Genomic DNA, 14,408 nt, shown 5'->3' on the forward strand with positions numbered 1-14,408 from the left:
TCCAAATTCTCTCCCTCCTGCTTGCCCCTCCCACACTCATTGAGAAAGGCAAGCTATATGAAACTTCATGCGCATTCTTCATAACTCAGAAAGAGATCAAGATTTCATTCGTAGAAGATACAGAGTACACATCTCCAAGTAATGATATACTTGATATTTTTTTCTGATTAATTTGGCAATTACAAAAAAGCTGAATAACTCAAGTATTACCAAAGCTGACGGAAAGTGTTTCTAAAGTCCTGGAAAGGTGAACTATCTCAAAATGAACAGGTCCTATTCAAGAGCAATCCTTACCACTTTATACTAGACAGACTGCCCTCCCTCACTCAAAACCAAGTCAAGTGCAAGTCATGTCATCATTTCTCTGATGGCGTGGTCTTCCTCGGCAATGAAGGACGAATATACACACACACGCATACTAGACAGAATTGCTATTACCCAAAACAAATTATATTTAAATGGTTTTATTTAACTAAGCATTAAGCTTATAGTATCAAGTTTTTTTCAATAAGAAATGCATAATTATCTTCATTTAACTTAAAAATCTTTAGCAATTTTACTTAACAACCTGAAAAGGCGAATTTTGCTTCTGTTAAAGAAAATGAAATCAACCATTCAGACTAGGCAACAATGTGGAAATTTAAAATCAGTATTTTGCCTTTCACTCAACCTTCACCTTTTTTTTAAATGCATACCCAAAAACTGAAAGAAGAGAAAGATGAACTCTTCTGCCTTTTTGATTCCAAATGATTTTTCAAATTAAATTGGAGTGGTCTAAATGATAAAAAAAAATCTTTCTGTATCGGTAGAAGATTGTCTTTTCGATGGTTTGCAGAATCTATAGACTTATGTACCTTTTATTTGATTTTTTAAAATAAGTTTCATCAGTAAGTTGAATGAGTCACCTTTAATCCTGAATTTATTATAGCTATTTTATGGATATATGATTGCTAAATTCTCATATCATCATATAATACATCATGAAAGATTTGGTGCTTAGTTTCATAATTAATGAATGGACCTTGTACCAAGGGTTATAAATATTGGCAAGAAAAAAATAGGCCAAGATGGAACATGGCCTCTTGTGATCTACCCATAAAGACTTATCAAAAAAATCATATGAACATATCATGTTAGAAACTACATAACAAGAACCTACAATTTCTATTTCATGATGACATCTTTCAGCTTTAAAATTTAAAATAAAATTATGTTTATATGAATTCTTCTCTCCCTCCCCCAAACGATTTAAATTATAAAAATCTGACTACTTAAGGCCTCACTTTCTTCATCTGTAAAAGAAGGGGAGGTAGGGTCAGACTGGATGATTATCTGTCTGTCTATCTATCTATCTATCTATCTATCTATCTATCTATCCATCTTTCAACTCTAAATCTATGATTCTGTGACTTAAGTAATAACAACATTTTAAGAAATTATTGATTTTTCTCTACCTTGGTAAAATGGCCTGCTAAGTGTCAATTACTTACCAATGACAGATAGGAAAAAAGGTCCTGACTTATGCCTTTTAAGAACCAGCTAAGAAATGAAAGCTCAAGTCAACAAGCAAAGTCAAGTCAACAAAAATGTATTGCATGCCTAAGATGTGCTAAGTCATTATACAAAAACAAAGGTAATAAAATGAAGCAAAAAAAGTTCTCCGTTCTCCGCCAAGGAGTCACAATCCACTTAGGAGACAACACGAAAACAACTATGAAAAACAAGATGTGGGCAGGAGAGATGGAGAGATAATGTTGAAGGGAAGGGGCTAGCACTAAGGGGAATTAGAAAAGGCTTCTTACAGAAGATGGAACCAGTGGAAGGTTGAAATGTTTGAATTTGACCTTTTAGTATAGATTTAGAACGCAATCCTTTAGGAAACAGTCTATAACTGCCTAGAGGTTAATCAGCCTCCCTTGGTCAAATAAGAAGTCAGCTCATACCTAAGCTATTAGGTGAGTCTCCCCCCACCCTTCTAAAGAATGCCACATCCAAGGATTTCTGTACTAGTTGAACTAAATGGCCTCTGGGGTAATTTCCAACTTTGAGATTCTGTTACTTTAAAAGCATTTCTAATTCCTGGTGATATTTTTTTAAAAAATGCATCTATTAACCGATATATATGGAGTCCTTTTTAAATGCCATAAAGCCTAATCATGCAAAATGAAACAAATGAATGGTCCTAGTCCTGAAAAGAAAAGTAATCCGCCCTATTTGCTAATCTCATTTATAAATATGCCCAATATTATACCGTGAGGTTTCAAAAGTTCTCTATATTCCAACCCCTGGAGCTGTAGGCATGGCAGTATAGAGTAGGCATCAGAGTTTATTTACAGAAGGCAGGACTGAACTTTGCATGTGGATACATACAGAAAACGATAAAGATCTTTGTGTCCCATCAGTAATTTACAGAATTGTGATTTGCTGCACCCAGCACACCTATAATTGAATTCCTTAGCCGTAAAATCACTGGGACCAAACAAGTTCAGATAGCATTTTTCTAAGCCCCTTCCCCCACCACTTGCCATCAGTTAACATATTTCTCATAGAGTTTTCCTTCTTTTTATAGATTCATTTGTCTTAGTTATAAATTAACCCCACAGGCGACTCTCCCAGCTGCCTGGGCTCCAGAGTTTCCTGTGTACCAAGTTTCAGACTTACAAAATTTATGGTGCAGGAACCATTCCTAATGGTGGATAGTTGGTGGGGAATATCCTGAAAGGATCTGGGTAGAAAAACTGCCCCAAAGGTTTGTGGCTGATCAGGGAGGGGCATCCTGACAAAGGAGGCTCAGAGGAAATCCCAGGGGATGAGGGAGAGCTGTCTCTCAGGATTTCTGGTACTTCCTGTTTCATGGAAAAGTGTACCATTAGTGGGGATTCTGAAGTGAGTAACAGCCCTGAGATTTTAGAGACTTCTTCCAAAAATCTAAGATTTCTTAAAAAAAAACACACACATACAAAAGTGTGTGTGTATACGTGTGTGTCTCTCACTCTGTATATGTGTGTTCATATGTAAAATGTACACATACATGTGTATACACATATGTGTGTATACATACATAAAAACTCTCTATAAATATATAGAGACAGAGACCTGTCAAATTTTGGCCTCTGTCTTTCACATCTGAAAAGTCGCTATTTTTTGTACATGATCTCAATGTTTGCAAAAAACCAAAACTTCTGAGTTTTTAAGTGATACATATTCTGTCCCACCAGGACCTCAAGTTCATTAGGTCCAGTTCAAACCTCTTCTTCTCTTACAAGCTTAGAGACTTCCTCTGGACTTCTCCATTTTTGTCAGTGGTACCACCAATATCCTCAACTGTCCAAAATTGAAAGTTTGGTGATCTTTGATTCATTTTCTTCCCTTGTCCCTGTGCCCTTGTTCAGTAACACCGCCCCCACCCATCCCCCGCTCAGTTCCGATAGATTTGTCTAGTTCCAGTGATTCTACCTCTACAATACCTCATTTCCCTTGCTTCTTTTCTGTTCCTATTGTCCCTACCTTAATTAAAGCTTCTAGCTAGCTAACAACACAGAATTCTCTTAACTAGACTCCCCAACGCCAATGTCTTTACTTTCCAATCCAACCAATACACTGTTTTCCAAATAAAATTTCCCAAAGCCCACTTCCTATTATGGTGCTCCAAAACCTTCAATGGCTCCCCACTACTTACTGAAAAAAGAAACAGTCTAAACTCAGTAAGAGTCCAGGTCCTCAGCAATACAGCCTGGACCTGTCTTTCCAGCCTCTTTGACTGACAGGCACTCTCCAGTTCAGTCAAGCGATATTATTTATGGTTTCCACTCTTTTCTACTGTTGCTCATGCTGTTTCCTCTGGCTAGAAAGCCCTTACCCTTGGATCCCTACTTAGGGACATATGCATCCTTTCAGGTCTAGCTTAAATGGCACCTTACCAAATGAGAGCCTCTCTTCTGAGCCTCCCTTATGCTCAGCACATATTCTTCTAGGGACACATTTCATTCTACTTTGTGTTACTGGTTATTTTTATGCTTATCTTAATCTTTTGGGGGAGAGGATGAGGGAAAGGCCCTACCCTTCCTAAAACAATTACGTTGTCAACGAGGATTAGGTCTTCATTTTCATATCCCCTTCCATGCCGCCGATAGCATCTTATACCTAAGAGGTATTCACTAAATATTTTAAAACTGAATTAATATATAATTTCCTCAGGAGCACAGATACACCTAAATTTCAGCTGGTTCCTCTTTGCCAGTCTCCCTTCGCTTAATCCAACCCTACTGATCAGATACAAGTCTTCTGGTAATATTCAACCTGGCTCAAAGAAGTGTAGAACTCTGAAAGCAAAACTGAGGGGACTGCAAAAGATCCCAGGATTGTGCCAGTTCTGAGTTGGTCTTCATTTAAAACCTTTAAAGCCTTTCATGACCTGGCCTCTGCCGACTAGTCTTCTTCCATATTTGACTCCCCTCTACATACTCTATGATCCAGTTACACTGCTCTACCTGCTGCTTAGCACACCCAACAATCCAGTTTTCGACTTTGGGTCTTCTACTGGTCTTTGTTCCTCATGCCTGGAATGCTCTCCCTCCTCATCTCTACCTGTGGTTTTCCCTGCTTCCCCACTTTCTGTAAGCTTCACCTCTGCCCGCTACTACCAGAACCTTCTATCTGATATCACCCCTCCTATTTGTATTTACACTATATATACATATATATATATCTTCTATTTCCATAATTATTTGCATATCGTTACCCCCTATTTGACTCCTTGAGAGAAGGTGCCATTTTTTAAAAACCGGTTTGTATCTTCAACACTTAACACAGTGCCTGGCACATAGAAAGCATTTCATAGATGCTTGCTGACTGACTGGTACCCACTGGAAACTGTAGGAGAGGGTAGCCAAAAGGAAGGTGTAGCGAATCTTCTGAAGGGATGGGGAGTTACTGATTTTAAGTGGTGGCTGAGCTAGAAAAGAGTAGGGGTAAGGCAACCAGGAGAGGTTAGTTAAGAAGACTAAGGAATACAGTCCTAACCTAGACTCAATTTCCAACCCTCTCTGTCCTTCTATAGTTTGTGAAAGAACTGAAACTCAACTCTGGGATACATTAAGTTGCTGAAAATTGAGCAAATATTGCTGATGCAAGTAACTCCATGATGACTTTTGACAATTCCTCTCTCAGTCATCGTGGCTTCTGCTGATTGTGCTATTTAATGACTTTAGAAAAGTACTACCAGGGTTCCTCAAGATACATCGAGTATAATTAATCAAGCAGCAGGTATTTATTAAACAGGTTCATGGGATACAAATACAAAGGGCGAAACAATCCTTTCTTTCAAAGAGCTTTTATGTTCTAAATGAGTCTCATGAATTTTTCATGCTCTCTCAGAGCATCCACTTGTTTAGCTAGTGATTTTTAGGAATTGCTGGATCTCCCCAGAGACAAAGCCCTACCATCTGGACCTACAGTCCTAGGTATTCTTGGAGTTAACCAGAGGTTTCAAGAAAAGACTTAGGGGATTTGGCAGTATGACCCAGTTGTAGGCATGGATACATCGCTTGCAAAGGGCAAGCATTGACTTGGCACTGTGCTATAATGAAAAGTAGTGATCATCTGTGTTGGTTCCCTACTCAGGGACCCCAATAATTTCACTTTTATTAAAAAATACTATTTATTAGTCAACAGCCATGTCTGCTCCCTTGAAAGCAAATATGATCTTCTCAAATCCACAAAAATATATCAACAATTTAGGAACACAGGATTATAACTTTAGAGTTTAGAGAAGGGACTTTGTGGGTAACTAGGTGGCACACTGGATAGCAGGTAGGACCTAGAGTTAGGAAGACTCATCTTCCTGAGTTCAAATCTAGTCTCAGACATTTATTAGCTATGTGATCCTGGGTGAGTCACTTAACCCTGTTTGTCTCAGTTTTCTCATCTGTAAAATAAACCGGAAAAGAAACGGCAAATCACTCCAGCATCTTTGCCAAGAAAACCCTAAAAGAGGTCATGAAGAATCAGATATGACTGAAAAATAACTAGACAACAAGAATGATGGTGAAGGGACTTTAGAGACCAAGTAGCTCAAAACATTTTACAGATGAGAGAACTGAGGACAAAGACAACTTAAATGATTTATCTAAGACCACAAAAGTAGCAAATTGAAGAGTTGGCATTTGAGCCTAGATGTTCTCAGGCTCCAAATTCAATGCAGTTTTGATCTCTTCCCCCAGAACTTAAAATCACACTTGACATCATCGGTCTCTTGACCTGCCTGACTCCCATGTCCCATGCTGATGCTGGGGGCTGTATTAGCATAACACAAAGAGGGGGAGAAAGGGAAACCGTGTGAGCATGGACAGTTTCTTCATAAGTAAAACAAAGAGGTTGAGATTTGATATCCTCTGAGGCCTTTTCCAGCTCTAGAGCTATGACCCCAGGTTGATTCCGGCCAGGCAAAAACATTTATTTCCTTGTTTAGAATGAGAGCAGAGCTATAACACTGAGTACCCTCATCATGGTACTAAACCCTGAGCAAAAGTGAAGTTGGCAGAATTTGTCCTCTTAGTGCTTCCCTCTCTCATTTCTAGATCCTTTTCTCCTCTTGCGGTCACTCTCCTTATTGTCCTACCAGGTGTCTACCCTGGGTGCCATTTCCCATGATCTTTGCTTCCAACTTGCTCTCAACTCATACCTCACAATGGCAGTTTAAGTGGTCAGGTTCCCCAGTAAGACTTTTAAAAGTCTCAGAGAAAGAAATACTTTATAGACCAAAAGGGGACAAAAAATCTCAAATGGTGAAATCTCAGACACTGACAGGTATTTGGAGACCAGATTTGGGGACAGGAGACATTGCTGGCGTTGTTCATATCTCATCATTTGCATAGCTGACTACCGTACCAAATCGTAGATCCAGTCCTGGGAAGGCAGTTATTCCAACATGTAGGCTATCAGAAATGGGCAAGCAATTATTCTTTTTGGAGCTAAGCATGAAGAGGAAAGGAGGGAATGCCTATATGCTTAAAAGATTTTAATCCTATGACATACAGGGTAGAATCAAGCTTAACATCTTTAATATAATTATAAAATTGTGGGGTCTCTTTGGTTTGCATGTGTGATTTCATTGGGGTAGGTACTTCATAGTGTGGAAACCTTCACAGATGTAGCCTGACAACTCATCTGTTAAGTCTTAAATGGGTATACAAGGTCACTGAGAGGTTCAGTGACCTGTCCATGATCACATGACCACTGTGTCAGAAGCAGGTCTTTCTGACTTCAAAACAACTCTATCCATTATACCCCACTGCCTTTTTATGAAAGGCTTCGAAACTTGAGTTAATGTATTATTAGCCACAGAAAAATAAGAGTAACTTGAAAAACTGATTAGAGATTTGTTTCTAAGCATTTATATGTTTCACCATCCCTAGGTCTCTGTCCTATCTTTGTTTTGTCTTAGGAAAAATGTGCTACTACTCACTCCTTGAAGGGGATGGTAAAATATCATGGAAACTACTAAGATAGTCAAAATAAAGTTTTCTAAGTAATTCCACAGTAGAAAAGAACATTGGGAAGAAAGGGCTTGTTCTTAAGAAGACAAAGTTAAGTATAGATTCAGTATTCAAAATAATTTTTCACCTACCTTAAAGTTGACTCAATCTAGAAAACTGTCTTCTGACTGTATATGAATATGCTTTCAACTCTGTCCTCTTCAGATCTGAGAAAGAAAAAAACAAACTTGATTTTAATATATGATCACAAAGTCTTTAGGGAGAACCCAGACAGTCTCCCTCTGAAAGAACAACTCTTCCCTCATCCTAAACCCATGTAAGTTTAAGAATAATGGTATAGGATGGAGGGCCAGAGGAACCCACTAAAACAATTCCTACATTAGGCACCATTCTGTTTTCCCCCACTGGCTTTCAAATTTAGTCACTGATCTTGGGATGGGTTCCACCTCCTTCTCTCCAGAGAGGTATTATTCACTTAAATTTCTTTTAAAATAGTAGTTATTTCCAGTTACATGTAAAGATAATTATTAGGATTCACTTTTTAAAACAATCTGTGATTTCATTGGTTTTGGGAATTCCTGATGAGAAAAGCCCCTTTACCTGTTCAGCAACTCAGACAGTTATCTGGTGGGGAGGGGAGTGGGGAAATGAGAGGTTAAATGACTTGTCCAGCCATTATGTGCCAGAGGAGACACTTGAATCCAGGACTTTCTGCCTCTAAGGTCAGTTCTCTGTTCTATCCCCTTCTCCAGGTTACATGGAGCTAACAATGACATCTGCTTCACAGAGATGCCTATAGATTTATTGTCATAACATCAGAGATTTAGAGCTTGAAGGGGCTATAGTGCACAGAGTGCTGTGCCTGTAGTCACAAAAGCCTCCTCTTCCTGAGTTCAAATCTGGCCTCAGACATTTACTAGCTGTGACCCTGGGCAAGTCATTTAACCCTGTTTGCACCAATTTCTTCATCTATTAAATGAGCTGGAGAAGGAAATGGCAAACCACTCTAGTATCTTTGCCAAGAAAACCCCAAATTGGGTCACGAAGAGTAGGACACAACTGAAAAACTGAACAACCACCACAAGGGACCTTATAGACCATCTAGTCCAAGGATTCCAATCTCATTTTACGGGTGAGAAAACTGAAACCCGGAGATATTGGCACCTATCTTAGGTCATGGAGGTAGTAAATGGAAAAACCAGGATCCAAACCCAGATCTTTGGACTCCACCTCCTTCTCCCTGCCTATTGTCAGCTCTAGGAAGCATTCATTACCTCAAAATAAGTTACTTGAAAAATGCAACAATATCTTGGGGATAATGTCACTGGATATAAGTGACATATTAGCTTAGTAGCTGCAGGTATAACCCATACACTATGAAGAATTTGGGAAGCAGTAAAGACACGTTCTACTTTCAGTAGATAAACAACAGTCAAATGAAAAATGAGAATAGTCACTTTTTCTAAGTCAATTGGGGGTCAGATTTGGGACCTATCCATTTAGAATTTTATGAAGAGGACAAAGGAATCTCACAGACGTTGTCCTCTCTGGGAAGACAAAATAATGCCAGTGCCAGGAATCATATCAGTTTCAGCCTAGCAGTCCCAGCACCCAGGCAAAGAAGAACATTTTGTACATTCTGACCCCAAAATAAACTCTGAGTTTTCTTCTCTCTGATGCTAGTACCTCTAGCTTTGTGCTTCCCATACTGCTAGACTGGCCCAGTGTATCTTATGGAAGCAGAAGACCTCAGGGTTGAAACGTTCCTTCATGTTAGAGTTCAAGCCAGTTCCAATCTGGAAAAGGACTGCCCAGTTCCAACAGAGTTTTCAAGTTTTCTTTGAATAGTTATTATCTAGTACCCTTCGGGGTATGGCATATACTGTGAATACTACAGCTTTGAACATGAAAAGCTGTGCTGGTACTGAGTACTGCTATTAATAATAATACCATCCCTGCTTTAATTATAACAAAGCATTTATTTTTAGAACTGAGTTTAGAGTTTTAAAGTTGGCGGTCCTTCATGCACTGCCCTTTAACCTCCCATGCTTTTGGAGGTTTTTTTTCCTTTGTTTCCTTGGCCAAAGTGATTAGACTATAAGGAGGAAGCATGGTGCAGTATGCCATTTCCTTCTCCAGCTCAAGGTTCAGGCCTTGACTTTATTACCTGTATGACCTTGAAAGAGAGTTACTTATAGACTTCATCTGTACGTCATCTGTCAAAAGAGGGTGTTAGACTCAGTTGTATCAGAGGTCTCTTCAAGTTCCAAATCTATGTCCCTATGGCCCTAGGAGATGGCAGTGTGGGCTCCTACTATGAGTTCATATCAATGCCACTCATCCTTGTAGCACACAAGGTTTACTAAAGGGACACATAGATTCCTTATAGCACAGAAAACACATGAGAACTGAAATTTTGGAAAACAACAACCAAATCTTTTTCTTTAAAATTCAAGTATTCCTACTCCTTCTCTTCTGTAGTAGCAAGATAGAGAGGTCAAAGGATCTTGGATTGTCAGGGACGGCAAGAAATTAAAGCTGTTAATTAATGTATTTAATACTGAATGAAGCAAAAGTAGCACGGAGTAACAGACTCAAGAAGACCAGGGTCTCTAGTCCCAGCTCCAACATGAAACTGCTGTGATTCTGGCTAACTAGCCCAACTCTTCAAGCCTCATTTCTTAAATGGAGGAATTAAACTAAATGAGGAGGCAGATGTCAGGAAAACTGATCTTCATGAGTTCAAATCTGGCCTCAGATACTTAACCCTCTTTGCCACAGTTTCCTCATCTGTAAAATGAGCTGAAAAATCTCTGCCAAGAAAAGCCCAAATGGGTCATGAAGAATCGGACGCAACTGAACAACAGTCACAGCAAGGTTCTGGAGCTTGATGATTTCAGTACAATATCATTTACAAGTGAATCTCCAAGGTGAGAACTCTAAGATACTCTCTCTCTCTCCCACACACACACACAAGTATGTATATACATAGATGTATATAGATAGATAGGTACATATACAAACATGTATCTATATAGACTCATTTATGTACACACATATATAGGTATACAATATGGACATACACACAGATTTATGTATATACACATACACATTTATGTATACACACACACACACACACACACACACACAATAGTAATTCCAGATAATTAAGATGAGGTAAAGATATATTATTGCAAGACAGAGTAGTCAAGAAGGTTTGGGGAAAGAGTTTGGACCCAAGACAGTCCCTGAAGACGGAGTAGACTTTGAACAGGTGGATAGGTAATTAGAGGGAGCCACTGGAGTTTCTTGAGCAGAGAAGGAAAATTTTAGGAAAATCAGTCTGGTGGCAGTATGTAGGATGGATTAGGTATGTGTAGGTGGTAGTGGTGGTGGTGGTGGTGGTAAGCAACTCAAGGACGGACAATTATGGGAATACGAGCATGAGGCAATGAGGGCCTAGACTGGAGCAGCAATAGTCAAGCTAGAAAAGAAAGGGGGCATATTCAAGAGAGATTTTAAGAAAACACGGATAGAATTTGGTGACTGAGATATGGGGGAAGTTTCAGAGATGACTCTGAGATTTTCTGAGCCTGGCTGACTGGGAGAATGGTGGTGTTATTTATGGAAAAGGGAAGTCAAGAGAGGGAAACCAGTTTGAGACAAAGATGATGTGTTCAATTTTGTACAAGTTGAACTTGAGGAGATGGATGCAGAAATGTCCATTAGGCAGCTGTAGCTACAAGACTGGACATGGAATGGAAGAGGGGCAGTATGATGTAGTAGAAAGAAGATGGACTGAGAAGCAGTAGACCTGGATTCTAGTCCAGGTTCTGTTACTAAATGCCTATGTGATCCTGAACAAGATATTTAACCTTCCTGGGCCTCAGTTTCCCCATCTGTAAAAGGAAAAGTTGAGACTACACATTTTCTGCGCCAGCTGCTAGTCCCTTTCCTCCCAAATTGGTTTGTGTTTATTGTGTATACATCTATATATGTATACGCTGTCATCCCAAATTCTTGATGGCAGGGACTGTATATATCTCCAGTACATAGCACAGTGCTCAGCAAGCCTTAATCAATGCTTGTTGATAGACTGACCAGGTGATTTCCAAACTAAGATCAAAGATAAAGATTAAGGGTCATCAACATGAAAGTATTAGAGCTCATTGAGGCAGAGAGAGTTCAGAGCAAACGCTGAGGATCATACCTTGATCTGCATTGACAGGGACACAGAAGGAAACTCAGAGGAAGAAAAGATATCAGAAAAAGAAGAATTAGTAGAGCAGGAAAAAAACAACCCTGTCTAGGGCTGATACCTGAAAAATAGGGGAGCAGAAGCTGAAAAGAGTTTTGGTCAGGATTGTCAGATGCTGGAAAGAAGGGCAAGAAGAAAGAGAACGGAGAAAAAGTCAAGTGGTATTTGGCAAGAAGGAAGTCACCAGTGACTTTCAGAAGAAAGGTTTTAGTTGAGTTTGAAGACCAAATCCAGATTTGGGGCTGCAAGTGAGGAAGTATAAGTATAGGTGTAGGTATAGATCAATTGCGCAATCTTCTCCCTCTAGCCTTCATCCGCTTGGATTCTACTTACCTAAATAGGTAGTTGACTTCTTTATTTTAAATCTATTTTTATTATGATTGCAAGCAACTTTACAAAAAGGAATGTAGTTTATGTAAAACTTTATTCACATCACTCCAAACTCTCTTAAGCGTCTAATTAAAATAACATATTACATATCGTCAATGTGTTCATACTGTTTTTAAAATGTCAATAACTAGCCTCATTTCTCAAATATATAGGGAAATGAGTCTAATTTATAAGAACAAGAGTAATTATCCAAATGATAAATTGGCCTAAGCTATAAAGGGGCACTTTTCAGAGGAAGAAATCAAAGCCACCTATAGTCATATGAAAGAAGTGGTCTAAATAATTATTAATCAGAGAAATGTAAATTAAAATAACTCTGAGGCATTATCTCACACCTATATGACTAACAAATATGAAAGAAAAGGAAAATGACAAATACTAGAGGAGATTACCCCTAGTGGGAAAATGGCAACACTAACGTACTGTTGGTAGAGTAGAGAACTGGTTCAACCATTCTGGAGAACAATTTGGAACCATGCCCAAAGGGTTATAAAACTGAGCATACCCTTTGATCCAGCAATACCCCTACTAGGTCTGTATCCCAAAGAGATCAAAGAAAAAGGAAAAGAACCTATAGCTACAAAAATATTTAAAGCAGGTTTCTGTGGGAATAAAGAATTAGAAATTGACAGGATGCCCATCAATCGGGGAATGGATAAGCAAGTTGTGGCATATGATTGTGATGAAATACTATCATGCTATAAAAAATGATGAGCCTGATGATTTCAGAAAGTCAACAGAATTAGGAGATCATTGTATACAGTAATATTTTAATGATGATCAACTGTGAAAGACAGCTAATCTGATTAACACAATGATGCAAGAAAATTCTGAAAGACTTATGATGAAAAGTGATATCATCTCTAGAGAGAGAACGGATGAACTCTGAATGCAAACTGCAGTATAATTTTCTCACTTTCTTTATTTTCCTGGCTTTTTTGGCAGCATGGCTACTATGGAAATATGTTTTGCATGATTTCATATGTGTAATTGATATCATATTGTTTGACTTCTTAGCAGGTGGGGGAGAGGCCAAAGGGAGGGAGTTTCCCAAAATGGAATGATCAGGTTAATGGATATGAATCATTTTATAGTTGTAAAATGTTACAGACTCTCTAACCATAAAGACAATGCCAATAGCAACGATCAAAGAAATCTGTTCTTCCATCCCTCCCAACATTGGGTTTTATCAGCAATTTTAATGTAATGTTAGCCTAAAGTTGTTTAATTTGAATGTTTTTAGTTGCCAATAAGATCGTTCATTTTTCTATGTCAATTTCACCTAGGCAAATTGTTTATCTCTTTTGACTTTATTATTTATGGAGTCCAACCTAACATTTCATTACTTGTGGCATTTAACTCTTCTGGTATAACTCGGGATCATTCCTCTATATTCTCCGTCTTTGGTAATTTGTTTTCTAGGAGCAAAAGATATTACTATAACTTTATTTAAGAATCACCATATAATCTAATGTTTTAACTTACTTCACATTTAATTTTCAGGAAAACAGAATAAGAGATTTAAAATATTTGCATAGCAGTAAAGAATCAATCAAAGAATTAGCCAACTGTACAAGAAAAAATATCTTTGACTTATATAACATATGGGCACACTCCCAAGTGATTTCAATAACAAGATTAGTTCTATTTTCTATTTCCATTAATTCTATTTTCAAACTATCTAATTTTTAATCTGAAACAAGACTTCTAATTACATTTCGTTAACTGGGTTATCCAGAGACCATGAAAGATGCTTCCCCAGTTGGAGCCCAGGAAGACGAATTTGATACTTCAATAGAATAAAACATTTTAGAGAAATCATTTTTTGCTACTGGAAGTAAAACTGAGGTAATTTAGCCCAAGTGAGAGAATTAGCCTGAGGAAAAACCAATCAATGTGTTCCATTCATTCAACAGATTCTTCTTGGGTACCTCTTACATGCAGAGCACTTTAAGAGATGCGAAGACAACGCATATTAAGTTTGAAACATAAGGTTTGTATAGATGTCTTCATAGGAGATATAGTCCAACTACAGAACTTGACTTCAAATATTTAAATTATGTCTGATTGTCAGCCAGAAGATGATGACCAGTCAATTACTATGTGTGTTGACATTAATAATGTGACTGAGGGAAGGGGTGAAACAAGTAAGAATTTCTTAACAGTGGATGGTGTTTTATTTGGGAGGATTCGGAAGCAATAGTGCAAAACTCATACATATCCACTCACACAGACACATACACACACACACACACACACACACA

The 14,408-nt window shown here is 38.3% G+C and overlaps 1 protein-coding gene across 5 annotated transcripts in view; it reads right to left on the bottom strand.

Annotated features, from left to right (window-relative positions):
* PPARG (peroxisome proliferator activated receptor gamma) overlaps positions 1-14,408 on the bottom strand; it is a 168,998-nt gene that overhangs the window by 127,446 nt on the left and 27,144 nt on the right. For all 5 annotated transcript variants that reach the window (XM_072598457.1, XM_072598461.1, XM_072598462.1 and 2 more), the window contains exon 2: positions 7,628-7,702. The gene's annotated coding sequence lies outside the window, so the exon portion shown is untranslated. The remainder of the gene's footprint in view (positions 1-7,627; positions 7,703-14,408) is intronic.

This window comes from Notamacropus eugenii, chromosome 3 (assembly GCF_028372415.1).
Source record: "Notamacropus eugenii isolate mMacEug1 chromosome 3, mMacEug1.pri_v2, whole genome shotgun sequence".
In the NCBI taxonomy this organism is placed as follows: Eukaryota; Metazoa; Chordata; class Mammalia; order Diprotodontia; family Macropodidae; genus Notamacropus; species Notamacropus eugenii.